This window comes from Pezoporus flaviventris, unplaced genomic scaffold (assembly GCF_033815535.1).
Source record: "Pezoporus flaviventris isolate CSIRO_AGI_PZ_B2104156 unplaced genomic scaffold, CSIRO_AGI_Pfla_v1 ptg000031l, whole genome shotgun sequence".
Lineage (NCBI taxonomy): Eukaryota > Metazoa > Chordata > Aves > Psittaciformes > Psittacidae > Pezoporus > Pezoporus flaviventris.
Window position 1 is genome coordinate 27,851,592 of NW_026892579.1, and position 19,908 is coordinate 27,871,499.

Here is a 19,908-nt window from a genome sequence, read left to right on the forward strand (position 1 = left end):
TTCATTAGGGACTGTAGTGACAGGACAAGGGGTAATGGGTTAACACTTAATCAGGGAAAGTTTAGATTGGATATAAGGAAGAAGTTCTTTAAGGGTGGTGAGGCACTGGAATGGGTTGCCCAAGGAAGTTGTGAATGCTCCACCTCTGGCGGTGTTCAAGGCCAGGTTGGACGAAGCCTTGGGTGACATGGTTTAGTGTGAGGTGTCCCTGCTCATGGCAGGGGTATTGGAACTAGATGATCTTAAGGTAATTTCCAACCCTAACTATTCTATGATTCTATGATTCTGTGTTTATGTATTTACACATCCATTCAGAAATAAGGCTGCATTCAAATTCCAAAAATGCAAATACACCCCCTGCCAGCCACACAACACACAACAAGTGCCTTTACAGGCACCTACATAAACTAAACAGCAGTCACAGATAAATGATTATCATGATTGCCTAATCCTGATCTTTCTCTCTGACTGTTGGTGTTGATTTTCACTAGCAGAACTTGCACACAACCTCTACTTCTTTATCCACAGATCAGTCTATATTCATGGATTCCTCAAATATTGGTGTGGATCTAAAGTCCAATATCCATAGTCACACAATAGGCCCCTTACCAAGTTGCAAACTCAGACCTTGGGTGTTTCAGGATGCTGGTCTTCTTGTTTGCTAGTCCAGCTTTAAATTCACTGGCTACTTATGTCCACACATACAACAGAGCAATGGTTACAGAGAAAATAGTTCGCAAAGGAATTTAACAAAAGGATAGCACAGGGGGTTGAGTGGAGAGACTGGCCAGAGAAGAATACTGATAAGAAACTTGTTTACACATGACTACTTCTTTCTATTGCTATTCCCATCACATGCATGATAACGTTGCTTCCTTTCTTGTTGTTATGAAGTTCTGGTTGAACCTCTCCACTGTTCTACTTGACTAGTTTCTTCAGTGTCCCATCAGTTAGTGACCTGAAAGGTCTCATGTTTGTTACAATCTCAGTTATCTATTTCTCCTTAAGGTTTGTGCTGTTCTGTTTCATTTGTTGCTTATGTTTTCTCCTTTTTCCTTATGATGAATAGCTGTGAAACAGATATACTTACAAACCAGGTGTCCTTACATTCCAGACATCTTTTAGGAAATGTGTGACTAATCCAAGGTTAGATTTAGCTTTGAGATGTGCTCTGTCTCAGAAATCCTCCTATGTTGTCATGGGTTTAGCAGTAGCAGTCAATTTTTCTCCTTCTTGGTAGCTGGTGCAGTGCTGTGTTTTGACTTCCAGCCTGGGAACAGTGCTGGTGATACCGATGTTTTCAGTTGTTGCTAAGTGGTGTTTACCCTGACCAAGGACTTTGTGAGGCTCATGCTCTGCCAGGGAGGAGGGGAAGCTGTGAGGAAGCAGAGACGGGGGGCCTGACCCAGGCTAGCCAAAGAGGTATTCCATACCACAGCATGTCATGCCTGGGGTGGGGGGTAACTGGGAGTTACCCGGAAGGACACGGGCTTCTGGGTTGGACTCTTTTCTTGGCTGGTGGTATTGTATTCTCTTCCCTTGTTATTTTCTCTTATCATTGTTGTTGGTGGTGGTAGTGCTGGTGATTTGTGTTGTACATTGGTTGCTGGACTGTTCTTGTCTCAACCCGCAGGAGTTGCACTCTTTCGATCCTCCTCCCCGTCCCTCTGGGGGCAGGGAAGGGGAGAGCCCTGGGGGGAGCGGGAGGCTCGATTGCTGTCAGCCCAGCACCACTCACTGGGAGTGAGTGAACAAGGTGTCTGGCTAGGGTTTAAACCATGGCGTATTTCTAGAGCAACATCTTTGGTAGCTTAAACACAATAAAAAAAAATCAACTTCAAAGAGTACATTTCATGTCAGTGAGAATTTTATTATCCATTATATACTCCTGTAGATTTCTCCCTCAGGATAGCTTTCAGCTTGGAACAGTGAGTGTTTTGTATGTTCTTTAGGTAACAGAAATCCATGACTGCAGTCACTTTTCCATAATTTATGACTTTCAAAATAAAATGCTTCCCATGAACAATATTTGATTCTGGCTATTTATAAGCAGGAAATCATTTTAAGAGTAATGAGAAACTTTAGAGAACAAACAAGTAAATATGTTTTTTATCTAACTGGCTTATAAAAAACAAATAAATCTTACTAGAGATACAAACCCCAGTAATGTAAGATGAATGATGAGATTCATCTTGCTTAAATCTGCTTAGCAAAAATTAGGCATCTGTGTAAAAAGTGTGCATGGGTTCTGCTGTTAGTGAATGGAGCAACAGGCACCCTCAATTTACAGATTATCCCTTCCTGAAATAAACAGTTGAGTCACTTTCTGGAGATCGCAAGGTAGGATGGATAGATATGTAAACTATTAATTTCTCTCTGGATGCACCAGCCTTCCCCCCCTCTGAAAATGAGGAGATCTTAGATGACTGGGGATGGGGAGCACTACAAATAAAAATAGCTTTACTTCATTTTTTCTCTTGGCTGGAATAGGCTGAAGACCATTTTGGCTAATTTTATCATGATTTGGTGGCTGTTGCAGGACAAAGAGATCACTAAGACATTAAAAAGCAGTATCTGTAAGTGGAGCTATATACAATCTACTAATTCAAAACTTCCATTTTCATGTGCATGGTTCTCCACACAGTCACATAAGAACAGAACAGATTTAAACCAAGGGAACTGAACCAAAGAAGAATAAGAAAGTGGTGTCTGACATTAATCTGTTTTGTTGTATCCAGAATTGTGAATGAATACTGGGTAGCACAGACTTATATTAAGACTGATATGAGTCTTCACATCAGCTGTCTTAATGTATTTATGCACAAGAACTGTTAGTTCGTGACCTTTTTGTCCAGGGAGACTTATGTTTGAGCAGAGATTGACCAGCTAATGACAGATTTTATGTATGTGAAATTTGAGTGCAAATCTGGATTATTTAAGCAAATGGCTAAATGGTGGATTTTCATCAGTCAAGCAAGGACACACAAACACACACAGACACACATGCTGGTTCCTCCTTTAATTTTGCCCACACTAGTGGTGTATGAAGAAATGCATCTAGTTTCCAGTGGGGTAAACTAGTAAAATAAAGAAAAGAGTGTGTTAACTCTAGCAGATTTTCATCAAGGCTTAGCTACTGTGGTTATTTTACTGTATTCATTCTTGCCTGATGTTCCACAGATTAACCTTTCTTACAATTTGGTCACACCCCACCAACTGTGATTTAGCAAGTGTGCAATTTATCATTTAATAAGAATGTCTTTGTTAACCACAGTGGGAGATTTTACTGGCAGTAAAATCTGCTTTTTCTCTTAGGGAAAATAAAGACTGTATCCAAGTGGACTGAGAAAGTTTAAGGTCTCTTATAATGAGAATGACCTTAGAAAGAATGGAACTTTTTATAAGCAAATGTTTAGTATGTGTTTGGTGGTCCTGAGACATTCTGTGAGAATAAAGAAAGACCCTGATTGTCCAGATACTTTTTCAAATAAAAATGTAGACTATGTCCTCAGTAGTTTTTTGTATCCTGAATAGTTTTATCTAGCCCACACTACACTTACAATATTATAGTCAGGAATAAAACTCTAAGTATGGGCTTTACTATCATGCCATTGCATTGCCTTTTTTTCTTTTTTTTTCTTTTTTCCTTTTTTTCTTTTCTCTTTTTTTCTTTTTTCTTTCTCTTTTTTCTTATTTCTTTTTTCCTTTTATATAAAGGTGATAATTTCTCTGTTTTGTTAACTGTTTTTCAAACACAGAAGAAAGCTGAAAACTTGCAGAACTTCCAGATCCAATCTTGTCTAAACTACCTGAATCTGTTTTGGGTCATTACATGCAATATTCCTCCTCTGGGAAGAAGGATGCCTTGCACTAGAGTATCTAGCATAGCATGCTGACAGGGGTTTCTAAGAGGACTAAGTGTAAGCTGCTTCTTTTTCCTTCATTCCTTACAAAGTGTGAATGTGTTAGTTCATTCCTCCTTATATTTACCCCTGAGAATATAAATGTCAGGCAATAATATGTAGTAGAGATGGGGCCAAAAACCAGTGACAAATGTCTCGTGTCTTTAAACCAGTCAGAGATTTATGTAAGCTTACAGTAAATTCTGATTGTTAGTGAAAATCTGGGGCTGTTAATTGTGAACAGATGGGTAAGGTCCTAACCTTATGGTTTGTAGCTCCTGTTCTAAAAACAGTTCTCAGAGAGAATGGCACTATGATTTACCTATTTCAAATTGTTTTTACCTTTGCAAAGCTACATTCTATAGAAACTGGTGATGTATATGGAGAAGTTCCTGACTATGAGAATCAGAACATTTCCAAGATCTGAACCTATATCTCTTGGACTATGTATGTGACTCTTTTCAACTTAATTTTTCTCTAATTTTTTTTTTATTCAACTCTATTTTAATCACTGCATGACTTCTTCCATAAGCTAAGAAAGAAAGCAGAAAGGAAAAAGATGAGCCTTGTTACTTGAGGTTATAAATCTCTAGGAGGGCCTCTGATGCTAAGGAGATGGGAACTGTACTTGAATAAATCTAAAATCAACTATAGTCTCAAGTGTGTTATCACTTTTTTTTTTTCTTTTTTTTTTTTTTCCCCCTAGTTGATTCACATTATCTATTCTTTAAAACAGAAGTAACATTTCCTGACCACTCCGGGTAACTATATTTTTTTTTTTACTTCATTCTAAGCAAAATTTTACTTCAAAGATAAATAAACTTGCTTCATTTTTGACAGTATCTCCAAGGAGATTCAGAGGAGGGAAGGAAAAGGGAAGAAAAAAGTTATGTGATATGCTAGACCTATAGCTTGGGGAAAGTTTCATTGTCAGGTCTAAAATTATTAATCACAATATCACCCTTGGGAAGGGTTTTAGAGAAAATAATTGAGAAAAGCTCTCTCAGGAGACTTCTGTAAGTTCCCTACTGGCTGATTTCTCATATTCTGTCAATAGAAACGTACTTCAAAGGCTATCAGGCGAAGCAATTTTCATTAGTATTAGTGATAAATAAGGCAGTTGACTCATATTAATTTGAACTGAGAGTCTTTGTGCTTATGGAGATAATCAGTTTAACCCACCAGTGAAACCACAGTAGCAATAAAGATCTAAGCTGATCCACCACAGGATCTCAGAAATCACAAAGAGTTCACACACGCATGCACACCAGTGTCAATCCCTTCCAGCTGTTTTTCAGAATCTGAAAGCAATAGCACACTTTTTTTCTTTAATATATAGCACAAACATTGGTTGGGGCACCACCAGCATCCACAAACTTCAAACCAGGTGGGTGACCAGATAGCAGATAATTCGCTTTGATGCTATCATAGAATTGTAGAATAAAAGGCTAGAAGGGTCCTCAAAGATCACCTGGTCCAACCTTTCTAGGTAAACATAACCTAGACTAGATGTCCCAGCACACTGTCCAGCTGAATCATAAAAGTATCCAGTGTTGGTGAATCCACCACTTCCCTGCAGATATCATTCCAATGTCTGATTGCTTTCATTGTGAAAAATTTTCCTCTTGTGTTCCAACTGGAATCTCCTCAGGAGTAACTTGTACCTATTACCCCTCATTTTTCCCATGTGATACCTTCATTTTTCAGTTTTCCATAAGGGATTACTTAATGTGATAAAAGGCCAAAATCTGTAAAAAATCAGCAAAATCTGTAATAAATCACCAAAATCTGGTGAAACGTGGAACAGTTTCCACCAAGATGGGCTCATTATGTCACCTGTAAAGCACCCACAATTTTAGTGTTACTCGAAGGCCCTGATATATCTCACTGTGAAAGTTGTTTGAAATGCTTGATGCAAAGCTTAGAATAGTAAAGTATCTGGAAGAAAATGATGCATTGGCTTCCATTAGAACTTATGATCCAAAACGATGGCTGTTAAAGAACGAAGCATTATAATGACTGCAAATTTATTTGGCAAAATAGATTAATTCTTTTCCAATACATTTTTAATTTTTCAAGAATCATGTTGTAATAATATGTATATTTAAAATAAACAGGTGTTCTTTCTCATTTTTTCCTTAAAATTAACATATTTTGTAATGCTTTATAAAGTTTTCAGTGTTAATACTGCTGAGGAGGGTCGTGCCTCAGTAGTGGTAAGGTATGGGTCATGTATTTCACAGGAAATAGCTCTCATAATCCTGAAGGTGGTTGAATTATCTCATTTTTCTTGCTTTTCCTTTTTTCCTTTCCAAGCTGGCATATGAGCATTGATTAAATGAATGATAATTGAGCCATGTTTGATCGATTTTTCACTTTTTTAATTTAGAAGGTAAAACCTTCCATCATATTTAAAGTTGAGAATTATGGGTGCAGTAATAGAGGTCTGATTCCAGTGGATGTTGAAAAGGAAAAAGTTGTCTCGCAAATGTCAAGGCACCTTATGGTCCAAGATGATTAAAACTAAACTGTTTCCTACATGAATCCCAAGGTGCTTCTATATCTTAGCTACCATGACATTTAGCCAGTGACTTTTCATAGCTTGTTAATAATGTATAGCAATTCCAGTATAAATTTGCAGTGACAGAGCTGGCCTGCTACAGTAGAGCAGTTAACTAGATTTATTTTGGATAAAGAATGCAGATTTGCAAAAGAAAAAGTTCACAACTGATGTCAAAAGAGATTGCACATTTACAAGACTATTTAGCTAACAGTTGCTCAGGAGAAGTTTTTTCATAGTGATCTATTATTCTGCCCAAAGTCTTAATGACCTAATTATGAGACTCAAAATATTACCTCACTCATCAAGGTTAACACACATGAAGAAAAATTGATGCCACAAACAAATTTCATACTGTGGACTGGTCCATAAAGTTCATTGATTTTACAAGGCCGAATGAGTCACATAGGCGGGTAAAGGTTATAGCATAAATGTTCTTCTTGTAAGTGCAATTGCTGTTAATCATTGCTCCCAGATAAACCTAATAAACTTCTATGTTATAGAACTATGGTTTTTTTTGAACCTTATATCTCACAGATGCACAAATTATTCATAAGCTGTAAAAGGTCACAAAGCAGATAAAAGAGAGAGTGGGAGAGAGGAGGAAAAAGGTACAGATAAAAAATATTCAAAAGATGAGTTACAAAACAGACTCAAAGAGCAATGAGTTCCAGCAGGATATGCAGTAGAGTTGTAGGGAAAAATTTGGCTGGCATTTCAGCTCTTGCAGATTTTCTCTGATGCTGAAAGTCTACTCACATAGAAGAAATTTTACTGTGGGTGCAGATATAATTGTCATAGATCAAAATACATCATTTAATTCTCCTAATCATTAATCGATCTCTTTGGAATTGTTTTTTATCCAATATTTGGGGTAGTAGAAATGTATGCATAACAGTAGCCCTTACAATAGATAATTAAGTAAAACTGACAACGGTTATCACTGCTGCTTTTTTTACAAGAGATTCACATAAAACATCTTGGATTTTTATTGAAAACTCCATCTAGGAGTTGAAATTTGTTACTGATTTACTCTTTTTTAATGCGGAATGTGTCTGCAAAAGTTAAAAATATTTAGGCAACCCCAATAAAATTCTGATTAGGCTTGAATAACTCAATTACTGCATAAAATGCTTGAACAAGTCTGTGAAGTTCATTTACCCCTTTTCTGATGGATCTTCCCAATACTGATAAAAATATGAAATTTTTAATTTCTGTAGAAGTAGTTGCTTATTTTTTTTATTTGTTTAAATAACTGCAAGGTTTTTTTTGTTTACACGCTTATTATATAACAAGTTAGTAAAATAACTTAGCTTCCTATTTCATAGAGATGCATTGTGGGGATGCCTCAGTTTTTTTTACAGTTTGTGTTTTGATTGATAAATACAAGACATTGTAGGCAGTTTAGTTTTTGCTGAAGTGTGAGGAAGTCAGGAAATAAGGAGACATTCAGGTAGACTTTTCCTCAACTGTGTTCTGATTCATCAGCTGATTCTTCTGCTGCTCTTTTAGTTTTAATCTCAAAAAAAAAAAAAGTTTATTGCTTTCTGTTGTGGTTTAAACCCAGTCAGGCAACTCGTTCACTCACTCCCCCCCCCCCCCCTTTCCCTCCCCCTACTCCCAGAGGGACGGAGAGGAGAATTGAAAGAATGCAACTCCCATGGGTTGAGATAAGAACAGTTTAGTAACTAAGGTATAACATAAATCACTACTGCTACCACCAATGATAAGAATGATAAAGGAAATGGCAAGGGAAGAGAATACATCACCTCACCACCAGCCGACCGATAACTTGCCCACCCCCGCCCCCCCCCCCCCCCCCCCCAGCCCGACCAAGCACCAACAGATACCTCCTCCAACCCTGCAGTCTATCAGCCCTTCCAGGTAACTCTCAGTTACATCCTGGGCATGACGTGCTGTGGTATGGAATACCTCTTTGGTCAGTTTGGGTCAGGTGTCCTGTCTCTGCTTCCTCCTGGCTTCCCCTCCTCCCTGGCAGAGCATGAGGCTCACAAAGTCCTTGGCCAGACCAAAACATCATTGTTAGCTCTGTTCCCAAGCTGAAAGTCAAAACACTGCACTGCACCAGCTACCAAGAAGGAGAAAAATGACTGCTACTGCTGAACCCAGGACATTATCCACCCCTTATTCCATACCATTCATGTCATGCTCAGATCCCACATTTTCAATATACCATCACTCTTATCTTAGTGCATGGACCAGTCCCTATAAAGCTGCTGAATCGATTGGGTCCATGATGTCAGGCTCCATCTCCTGTAACAGTCTTCCAGAGCAGGAGAGACTGTGTGCAGTGTTCACACTCGCGAATAACCTGGGCAATAGTGTCCATTGCTAAGTCCGCCCCTCGATCATGAGTCCATCTCTATGTTGCATCTCTGCTCTGATGACCTGAAGTGCAATGGGCCCACCAGGCTCAAAATAATTCACTGTCCCCTTCAGCAGTTTCTGCAGCTTGTTGCTGGGGGCTCCATACAGCTGCCTTCCATCTCCGACGCTTACAAAGCACTGGAGGGGCCCTGTGGACTAGACACTTGCCCATACTGCCCCACACACCCTGCCACTCATGACTGTCTAGACTTGGGGAAAATCTCCTGTCTCTCCTATATCGTCATCTAACCCCAGACAAGACCCAAACCCGACTCTGCTAAACTTTTGAGATCAGGCAAAATGGTCGTGGGTAGCACACAGCCTGTGTGTGTGCCAACATGCTGATCCCCATCACAATCAGCAGGCAGGTCCCAAGGATACCCAAAGGCCATTCAAAACCTTCAGAACTCTCAAACGATGCTGCTGTACTTGTCACTGGGGCTGGTGTAGCTGCTGTGCTTGCCGGCTCTCCCACCACCAGCTTCCCTTTTTCTGAGCCCAGATCTTCCTCTTCTGCCTTGCTGGGAAATGCTGCGGGGTCTCCGGCATTCCCCTGGCCCTGGGCGGGCGACTTCCGGGGAATGCTCTTGTCTGGGGGGCTGGGCTCTTCCGCGGGGCTCGGCTCTTCCTCCGCCTTCTCCCGCTGCTCGGCATCCGCCTCTTTCCGCTCCTCGACCGCCCCGACCTCCTCCACCGGCAGCCGTCCCCTCGCGGCCTCCGGCCCCGCTCCCGAAGCCGCTTGGTCCCGGGGCCGCTCTCCCCGGGCCGCTTCAGCAGCCGCCGGCTCCCGGGGCCGCTCCCCCTCGGCTCCCCGCGGCCTCACAAAGATGGAGGCGAGGGCGAGGGCCAGGACGGTGAAGAGCAGCCGGACGGCCAGGTACAAGTCCACGGCCACGTCCGTCCCGCCCTGCTGCTGGAGCTCTCCTGGATTTCAAGTCGTTGACATAAAGTACAGTGAAACACGAACCTTAGCCCAAGCCCCACACTTGATAAACCCTAACACAGCAAATACCGGCTCTATGTACTACATTCTGAAACTGTGAGATCAAGAGGAACAACTCTGAGAGCCAATAAATCAGCATTGTGACGAGTGACTATTAATCCGGTCAGATCTGTCATTATCTCAACGCTTCGTGCCCCACGTTGGGCACCAAAAAAGAACTGTCGTAGTTTAAACCCAGTCAGGTAACTGTTCCCTCACTCCCCCCCTTCTTTCCCTCCCCCTACTCCCGGAGGGACGGAGAGGAGAATCGAAAAGAATGCAACTCCCATGGGTTGAGATAAGAACAGTTTAGTAACTAAGGTATAACACAAATCACTACTGCTACTACCAATGATAAGAATGATAAAGGAAATGGCAAGGGAAGAGAATACAACACCTCACCACCAGCCGACCGATAACTTGTCTCCCCCTCAGCCCGACCAAGCACCGACAGATACCTCCTCCAACCCCGCAGTCTACCAGCCCTTCTGGCTAACTCCCAGTTACATCCTGGGCATGACGTGCTGTGGTATGGAATATTGGTCAGTTTGGGTCAAGTGTCTTGTCTCTGTTTCCTCCCACCTTCCCCTCCTCCCTGGCAGAGCATGAGGCTCACAAAGTCTTTGGCCAGACCAAAACATCATTGTTATCAGCTCTGTTCCCGAGCTGAAAGTCAAAACACAGCACTGCACCAGCTACTAAGAAGAAGAAAAAATGACTGCTACTGCTGAACCCAGCACACTTTCATGTGGAAACATTGGTGTTAAACATTGATGATGTTCTTAGGCTTGATCTGACTAGCTCTGAAGTAATGGAAAAATAACTACTTCATTCTCCCAGTGTCATCTGTATGAATTCATTACAAGAACTGTGTGTTTCTACCTTATTATTCACTTATAAATCATAATGTCCAACTAAAAAGAAAATAAGATATCCATTTCTTTTCTTTATTTAGTAATTTTCCTTGCTACATTTGCCATTTTATTAATTTTATTTAATGCAATGAAAACCAAGAGTGAAGACCTGGGATCAGTTTCATATGTGCAGCATGTGCTGCATTAGATTGTTAAGTATTATATATAAATTAAGGATGCTTCTTATTACTAACAATTAGCCCAGTTCTAATTCATCGCATACATAACCTTGGGGTAGGATGTCTACAGCACTGTGAGATCAGGTAGATGGCATTTTGTCTGACCTCCAGTTGATAAAATGTCCATAATGTTACAATTTCATGTAGTTCTGTAAATCTGTCAATATTACAATAGTAAATGCTTAATTTGTGGTTTAAGATTACAGCATCTGTGAATGTTTCTTATAACCAGATTCATGTCTGCTAAATAGGCCAAGCACATATGGACAACACAAACTGCGTTTTTATATCTATGCAAATTTCTTAAAGATCAGTTCTTCACTATATTAATGGGCAGCCCCTTAGACAGCTAAGTCCTCATCCTGAATAAGTCATCTTTCTTTATAGCCTAAACTGTGTAGGCCAGCTGAAGGCTTGCAAATTGCTTTTATACTTAGCCCATTACAGGCCCATGCTCTAGTCCTTTTCCTTGAGTTTGTGTATTGCCTCTCTCATTGTTTAAATGTCCTGGCTGCTTTTTGCAAAAAAAGCCTTCAGTGCATAGCTGTTCCCTCTACTGTAACTGAATCAAAGTACCACAAAACCATGTGGGGCAGGAACAAAGAGAAGCTTGTATCAATCCATAGTGAATAATAATAAATGCTCAGAGCAATGCAGAGATATTCCAGCCACTCCAGCCAATTAGCCGGCTTCATTTGAAGCTAGGCTCAGATGCCTCTATACAAATGCCTGTAACATGGGGAACAAACAAGAGAAATTAGAGTTGTGTGCATGTCTACAGGGTATGATATAATAGGCATCACAGAAACATGGTGGGATGGCTCCTATGACTGGAGTGTTGGAATGGAAGGTTACAGGCTCTTTAGAAAAGACAGGCCCGGCAAGTGGGGAGGGTGGGTGTTATTTATGTTAGGGATAGGCTGGAGAGTATGTAACTCTGTCTGGGGACAGGTGAACAGTTAACAGAGAGTTTGTGGGTCAGGGTTAAAGGGAGTATAGCTATGGGAGACATTACTGTGGGGATCTGTTACAGACCGCCTGATCAAGGAGAACCTGCGGATGAAGCACTCCATAGACAGATAGGAAAAGCCTCACTCTTGCAGGCCCTTGTTCTCATGGGTGACTTCAACCACCCTGACATCTGTTGGAAGGACTGTGCGGCCCAGCACAAGCAATCCAGGAGGTTCCTCGATTGTGTAGAACACAATTTCCTTCTGCAAGTAATAGAGGAGCCGACAAGGAGAGGTGCCATGCTTGACCTCGTGCTCACCAGCAGGGAAAAGCTCATTGGAAATGTGACTCTCCAGGGAAGCCTTGGATGCAGCAATCACGAGATGGTCAAATTTGAGATCCTCAGGACAGTGAGAAGAGCGTGCAGCAAGCTCACTGCCCTGGACTTCAAAAGAGCAGATTTTGGCCTCTTCAGGAACCTGCTTGGAAAGGTTCCATGGGATACAGCCCTAGAGGGCAGGGGGGGCCAAGACTCTTGGCTGATATTCAAGGATGACCTATGACAAGCTCAGGAGTGTTGCATCCCAACTAGAAGGAAGTGCAACAGGAGGGCTAGGAGACCTCCTTGTATGGATAAGGAGTTGCTGAGGAAAATTCAAAGGAAAAAAAGAGGCTTATAAAAAGTGGAGGCAAGGACAGACAGCCTGGGAAGAGTACAGGGATGTTGTCCGGGAAGCTAGAGACCAGGTTAGGAAAGCTAAGGCCGAGTAGAATTAAACTTGTGTAGGGATGTTAAGGGTAACAGGAAGGGATTCTACAGGTACCTAGCAAGTAAAAGACAGACTAGGGACAACATAGGCCTCTTTTGAAAGCTCTCGGGAGAACTAGCTACACAGGATTTGGAGAAGGCTGAGGTTCTCAATGACTTCTTTGCCTCAGTCTTTACTGGCAAAGGCTCTGACCAAACCACCCAAGTCTTGAAAGGCAGATGCAGGGACTGTGAGAATGAAGGCCTTGCGCCCACTGAAGGAGAGGATCTGGTTCAAGATCATCTTAAAAAACCTGAACGTACACAAGTCCATGGGACCTGATGAAATCTATCCACGGGTCCTGAAGGAGCTGGCAAATGAAGCTGCTAAGCCACTGGCCATCATATTTGAAAAATCATGGCAGTCAGGTGAAGTTCCTGATGACTGGAAAAAGGGAAATATAACCCCCATTTTCAAGAAGGGGAACGTGGATGGCCCAGGGAATTACAGACCAGTCAGTCTCACCTCTGTGCCTGGCAACATCTTGGAGCAGTTTCTCCTGGAAGACATGCCGAGGCACATGAAAAACAACAAGGTGCTTGGTGACAGCCAGCATGGCTTCACCAAGGTGAAGTCCTGCCTGACCAATTTGGTGGCCTTCTATGATGGGGCTACAGGAATGATGGACCGGGGTAGAGCAGTTGATGTCATTGACCTGGACTTGTGCAAAGCGTTTGACACTGCCCCACACGACATCCTTGCCTCTAAATTGGAGTGACATCAATTTGATGGATGGACCACTCGGTGGATAAAGAACTGGCTGGATGGCTGCACCCAAAGAGTTGTGGTCAGTGGCTCACTGTCCGGCTGGAGACCAGTAACGAGTGGTGTCCCTCAGGGATCGGTGTTGGGACCGGTCTTGTTTAACATCTTCATTGCTGACATGGACAGTGGGATTGAGTGCACCCTCAGCAAGTTTGCTGATGACACCAAGCTGTGTGGTTTGGTTGATATGCTGGAGGGAAGGAATGTCATCCAGAGGGACCTCGACACGCTTGTGAGGTGGGCTGCTGCCAACCTCATGAGGTTTAACCATGCTACATTCAAGGTCCTACACCTGGGTCGAAGCAATCCCAGGCACAGCTACAGGTTGGGCAGAGAAGAGATTCAGAGCAGCCCTGCGGAGAAGGACTTGGGGGTGTTGGTTGATGAGAAAATGAACATGAGCTGGCAGTGTGCGCTTGCAGCCCAGAAAACCAACCATATCCTGGGCTGCATCAAAAGGAGTGTGACCAGCAGGGAGAAGGAGGTGATCCTGCCCCTCTACTCTGCTCTTGTGAGACCTCACCTGGAGTATTGTGTGCAGTTCTGGTGTCCTCAACATAAAAAGGACATGGAACTGTTGGAACAAGTCCAGAGAAGGTCCATGAGGATGATCAGGGGACTGGAGCACCTCCTGTATGAGGAAAGGCTGAGAAAGTTGGGCTGTTCAGCTTGGAGAAGAGAAGGCTGTGTGGAGACCTCCTAGCAGCCTTCCAGTATCTGAAGGGGGGCTATAGAGATGCTGGGGATGGACTCTTCATTAGGGACTGTAGTGACAGGACAAGGGGTAATGGGTTAAAACTTAAACAGGGGAAGTTTAGATTGGATATGAGGAGGAAATTCTTTCCCATTAGGGTGGTGAGGCACTGGAGTGGGTTGCCCAGGGAAGTTGTGAATGCTCCATCCGTGGCGGTGTTCAAGACCAGGTTGGAGGAAGCCTTGGGTGACATGTTTTAGTGTGAGGTGTCCCTTCCTATGGCAGGGGAGTTGGAACTAGATGATCTTAAGGTCCTTTCCAACCCTAACTATTCAATGATTCTATGATTCTATAATGAAATCCTTAGTGGAAATCCTCTTACTAAAGCTAGAATGCTGTATCTGACAAAATAATTACCCTAGTGTATTGGGTCTGTGTGGCAAGGTTTTGGTAAGTGGGGGGGGGTGTCTACAGAGGGGGCTTCTGTGAGGAGATGCTAGAACCCTCCACTCTGCCCAACGGAGCCTATGCCAACTGGCTTCAAGACACCCGCTGCTGACCAAGGCTGAGCCCAACAGCAGCATTGATAGGGCCTGTAGTTTTAAGATCGGGAAAAAAGCCTGCTCCAGAGAAGAAGTGGAAGAAAGGAATAAGTGAGAGAAGCAACTATGCAGACACCATACCACATAGCCCTACTGTTCAGGACCAAGGCAGAAGAGATTTCTTGCCACTTTCCAAATAACTTAATCTTCCCAGGTATCTGCAACTGCTTGTGATATCAAGTACATGTGGAATGTATCAACCTTTGAATATTTTTGATAACTACCCCTATGAGCAAAACAATCTTCAGTGCTATCAAGGCATAACATAGCAGTCTTTGTTATTTCAGTACTTTTGGGGATTGTGAGAGTGCAATGATTGTGTTATGAAGTATGTGTATGTAGTGATAACTAACGAACTTCTCAATCTGAACATCCCACTTGAAACCGTATTTGAAAATAGCTGTGACAGAAGCATGGCTTCTTTAGAAGAATAGGGCTGGAGGTATCTCTGCTTTATCACTCCCAACACCTTCAAAAATGTAGGGGTACAGGCAAGGAAGAGGGAACCTAAGGTAGGCTAGCACTATTTACTAGAAAGACTGGATACTGACACTGAGGATGAGAAACAAACAGTCTTTATCCCAGAGCTGCTGCTTTTCAACCTTTCAGGTGAAGGGGGCATAAATATAGTCATGGCCTCAATACAGCATCATTAGGGCACTAGCTATTCCTACCTCCAGCTGAGCAGCACCATAGCAAGTTTATCACTCAAAGAGCAGGGCCTGACCCTTCTATTTTTTCTTTTTCTTGATAGCTTTTACCTTTTGTCACTAAAGTATGATTTTAAACCCCATGCTTTACTTTTTAAACTTGGCTTCCCTTTTCCATTTTTTGAATGATTCTTTTGTATAATAAGACCACTGGTATTTGGATCTTTGTTCAGCCTGTATTTCCCTATCCTAAGTTTTAGTAGTCTCTTGTTATTTTAGCATTCTTGCTCTCTCCGAAATGTCCCATCTGATCTCTCTCAAGACACATTCAGTAAAATAATTATTGACAAGCAAACTCATCTCTTACATATTACCTGTCTTTTCTGTGTTCATATCAGCCAATAGCCCAAATAGCAAGTATAAAGAGGAAGCACCTTTAAAATGATCAGTGGATTGCTCCTGGTTTCGGAATTTTAGCTTGGAAGTGCCTAAAGCTTTATAGTTACACGTAAGGTTCATTTTAACTCCCAGGTTTCCTATATGGCTTGGGGTTAATTTAGATATAGGATAGGTCTTACTAGATGGCCGGTGAAATTAGTCACTGATTCTAAACCTGTGTAAATTTTTAAGGGGCAGTTTAGACACTTAGAGGCATGCATACCTCTTCTTTTTCACTTCATCATGCTACTTGATATAGGCACTTTTGAAGGAGTTTTTGTCATAACCAGGTTAAATGCCCATTAACTTCCTATAGGATCTTCAAGGTCATCTTAATAAACTCCTGAATTCATTTTAGAAGACAGTTTCCAATCCAGCTGAGATTAATGGGGAGTGAGGAACGATTTCAAAATTGAAAGTTTGCAAGTATGATTTCATCACAATTTGCAGTTAACATCATCTGCATGTTGAAAACTGCAAAGAACTGGCTCCTTCAGATAAATAGGAAATTTAAAGGTGTCTCCTTGGCCATGTTCTTCTGGAAGAAGGAAATGAACTGTCACCTTCTACACCACACTAATCCTCTGCTGAGCATTTTGCTGAGATGCTTATTCCCGTCTTTGTTCTTTACTGCAGTGCAAAAGTACTGAAGTTACATTTTTCTGTTTCAAATCCATCAAATTCAACAGAATCTTTTCAGTCTTTTGTTCAGCTATTGCATTGTCATATGCCCAGAATAAGATGATCAATCCTGATAATGATTGATGTAAAGGTGCAACAAAAAAGGGACCATTTTATGTCAGCATTTTTTATGAGAGAAAAAAGTCTGTGGAGAATGATAAAAAAGAAAAAAGATCTTTGCTGAAATCCCTATAAACTGGTCTAGGGTAAGGCATTCCTGCCCACAGCAGGGGGATTGGAACTAGATGATCCTTTCCAACCCTAACCATTCTATGATTCTATGGTAATTAAATTGTGAATGCATTATTCTTACAGCAAATGAGCACTATTTTTTTGCAGCTTTTTGGTACTAAACTGTTGATTTTACATTGATACCTTTCTAAGTTTAAAAGCTCAGCCTTCTCAGTGTATTAACTTTCTTTATCAAATAAGGTCTAAGAGTTACTTGCTGCTAAACATAAGTATGCATTTACTTACAAAGACATGAATTGTTTTTTCATTAAGTAGTAATCAAGGTACAAAATTTGCAGTGGTCATACCTTGGTATGAAAATAAAAAAAACAAACACCCTGTTTTTCATTTGCAGAACAATCATACCCCAGGGACCACATAAAAATGTTTTCTGAAGTATTTGAGTTAGAATTAATACCATATATATCACAACAGCTATTTTGCATATCTGCTTACACTTCTAATTTCAGTAGTATTTATATTCTTTTTTTTTTGTTTGTGTCCGCTCTAATGCTCTAAAAGAAATGGCAGAAGGAAGGTATGAATGAGGAGGAGCACAACAGAAATATAAATTTAAAAAAAAGAATAAACAAAACTCAGGAAATTTTTAAAGTGCTTGTTAAATCCTAAGAAGTGTTAACTTAATTAACACTCTTAATAAAGCATACTATTTATTACAATTTGGGGAAATTTACAAAAGCTGCTGACGTTGAGGTGTTGTTTTATGACTTACAAGCATCAGTAATATGCCTGCTGCTGGTGTTTCATACTTGCTCAGAATCATTTAGTTAGTAGAGTGCCTGCCCCTGCAGTCATGAAGCATTGTTTTCATCTAATTATGCTATCTGAAAACAAGCAAGGTGAGCACTGAGGTACTGTAATATTTGCAATAAATAAAACAAATCAGTATGTGAAATACTTGAAGTAGTATTAAATATTCTCTAAGTTGAATGATTGTTTGACTTGGGAGAAAGTGTACTTTGTGCAAATTAATTAATGTGGTATTTGATTTACTGGATATCCAAGAGCTTTCATGACTATATTTTCTACCTGAAAGCAGAGTAATATTTTTTTATAACTTCTCTTTTTTTGGTGGTGCCACCATCACTCTATGTAGTATTATACACTTAATAAATATTTGAAAAGTTTTCAGTACAAAATTTTTTTTTTTACCAAACATTTATACATATACATATGAATATATCTATTTCTCTATTTCAGTGTTTAGAGAGTTAGGCCCATGGCTATATAGTGCCTCTGAAGTGTCAATATAAACTGAGTAGAAAAACATTGAAAGCTTATCCAGGCTGTATCCTGTGATATGAAGCTGATTCAATTCTATCAATTCTCTCCATCGGAGTTATATCAACCTGATCCAACTACTTATGACCGCAGTAACTGGGTAAACTGCTTTTGAATTTACTAGTTTCTACCTGTCAGCAAATATGCACATCATATATAAAAATATGCCCACTTGAAGCTGCTAGCAGAAGAGCTCTGAAAAAGACCTTTAAACTTTTCTTCAGTATTTGCATTTTGCAGACTGAAAAATCAAGACCATTCATCTTAGGTAAATGTAGGTATAGTTATTCTGTCCAAAATTTTTACATAAAAAATGTGTCTTTCTTGTAGTTGATGTTGTAATCACTTTTTTCCAAGTGAAATGACTATGAACACCCCAAAGTACAAACTTGAATTAATCTTAAACTGTCCCAGTTTTTTCTGTGTCTAGTTGCCTTTTTTCCTGTAGAATATTCTTTCCGTTATTCTACAGGTGTTCATCCTTCCTGGTCTCCACTCACATATGTGGGAGAAGTCGTTCCCTTCAACTATTTCTTTTCCTTTATTTATTTTTTTTAATATGTTGTGCAGGCAGTGAAAAAACAAATATATCTGCAGAGAAGTATTTAAGCTTACAGTAAGCAGAATAATCCTCTGCACCCCCTATTCCACCAAGTGTAAGGGAATCCTAGGGCTGTTGCAGTTAGGCATGTGAAGTTAGGTGGAACAAATTTGGTTCTAAATACCAGTCTTTGACTTTTGCTGACAGGATGAAAGGCCAAACTGTGTCTTCTCAGTAGGTAGGTTTTGCGTAGTGTTTTGTGGCCAAAGAGCGACACAGGTGGCCTTACAGTTCACTCATTAAGTTTTTCTCTCACACATTATAATTAAGTATTTGAAAAATAACAGTGTGTGCTTCAATTTGTACATTTTCCAAGCAGTATATTGCTGCAATCTGTAACTGATGTAGACTTTGGGAAATCTGCTGTCATTGTCTTGATAGATTCCAAATTCCCATTGCCCAGAGTGTATTCCATATAAAATGAAACAAATATATTCTAATAGTCAAGGCAGAAATAAACCAAAATGTAATTACTGATACACAGTATCATATTCTTTCAGAAGTGTTACACATACCTGTTCAATGGCCTATCCTCTGTTGCTTCAGGATTTGGAAAGCTCAGGTAGACACTGCAGATACTTCATTCTAATGATGTGTTTTGCATTCGCATAATGTAGCAGCTTTAGGAGTAGGTGACAATGACTCTTCTAATTTACTCTAACATAATTTGTTAACGTACTTATCTTCCTTAAAATGGGGCATAAAGTTTTAAGCTCTTCATTATAGCCAAGACAACATACAAGATGTGCACCACCCACTTGCCAACAGAAGTTTTTGAATACACTGTCTCATATGAAATGTATCCATGTACGACACATCTCAAAAGAACAAGTATTGTAAATACCATCATGGGGCCCTGTTTTGCAAAACCTATTTGAATATATCTGTAAAGTTGTGCATATGTATGCAAGGATGTGTCAATTATGAGAATAGTAAAAATTCTGAGCTTCATTAGAAGTCTTGGGAGTCTATTTGGGTTAGTTGTATGAAATCATAGTATTTTGGTATAAATGATCACGTAGGATTGGCAACCAGAAGTACACAGAAGAGATTTTCCAAGATGACCAATATCTGATAACTAGAACGATAAATAACCTGAAGGTTAGTTTTCATGCAGTAGTTACATTTAGTGGTGCAACATTTCTCAGCACGCAGTTTTCCAAGTGTAGGCTGAAGTTACTTAGTTAACTAAATTGTTTTAGTAGACAGTCTCCCAATAATACATTAAGAAAAGTTTGTACTCACCTTGATAGAGCCTG

General features: G+C 40.6%; 1 protein-coding gene across 1 annotated transcript in view; it reads left to right on the top strand.

Moving 5' to 3' along the window:
• The window catches only part of EYS (eyes shut homolog), an 828,128-nt gene that overhangs the window by 442,980 nt on the left and 365,240 nt on the right, over nt 1–19,908 (top strand). The gene's annotated exons all lie outside the window — the stretch shown is intronic.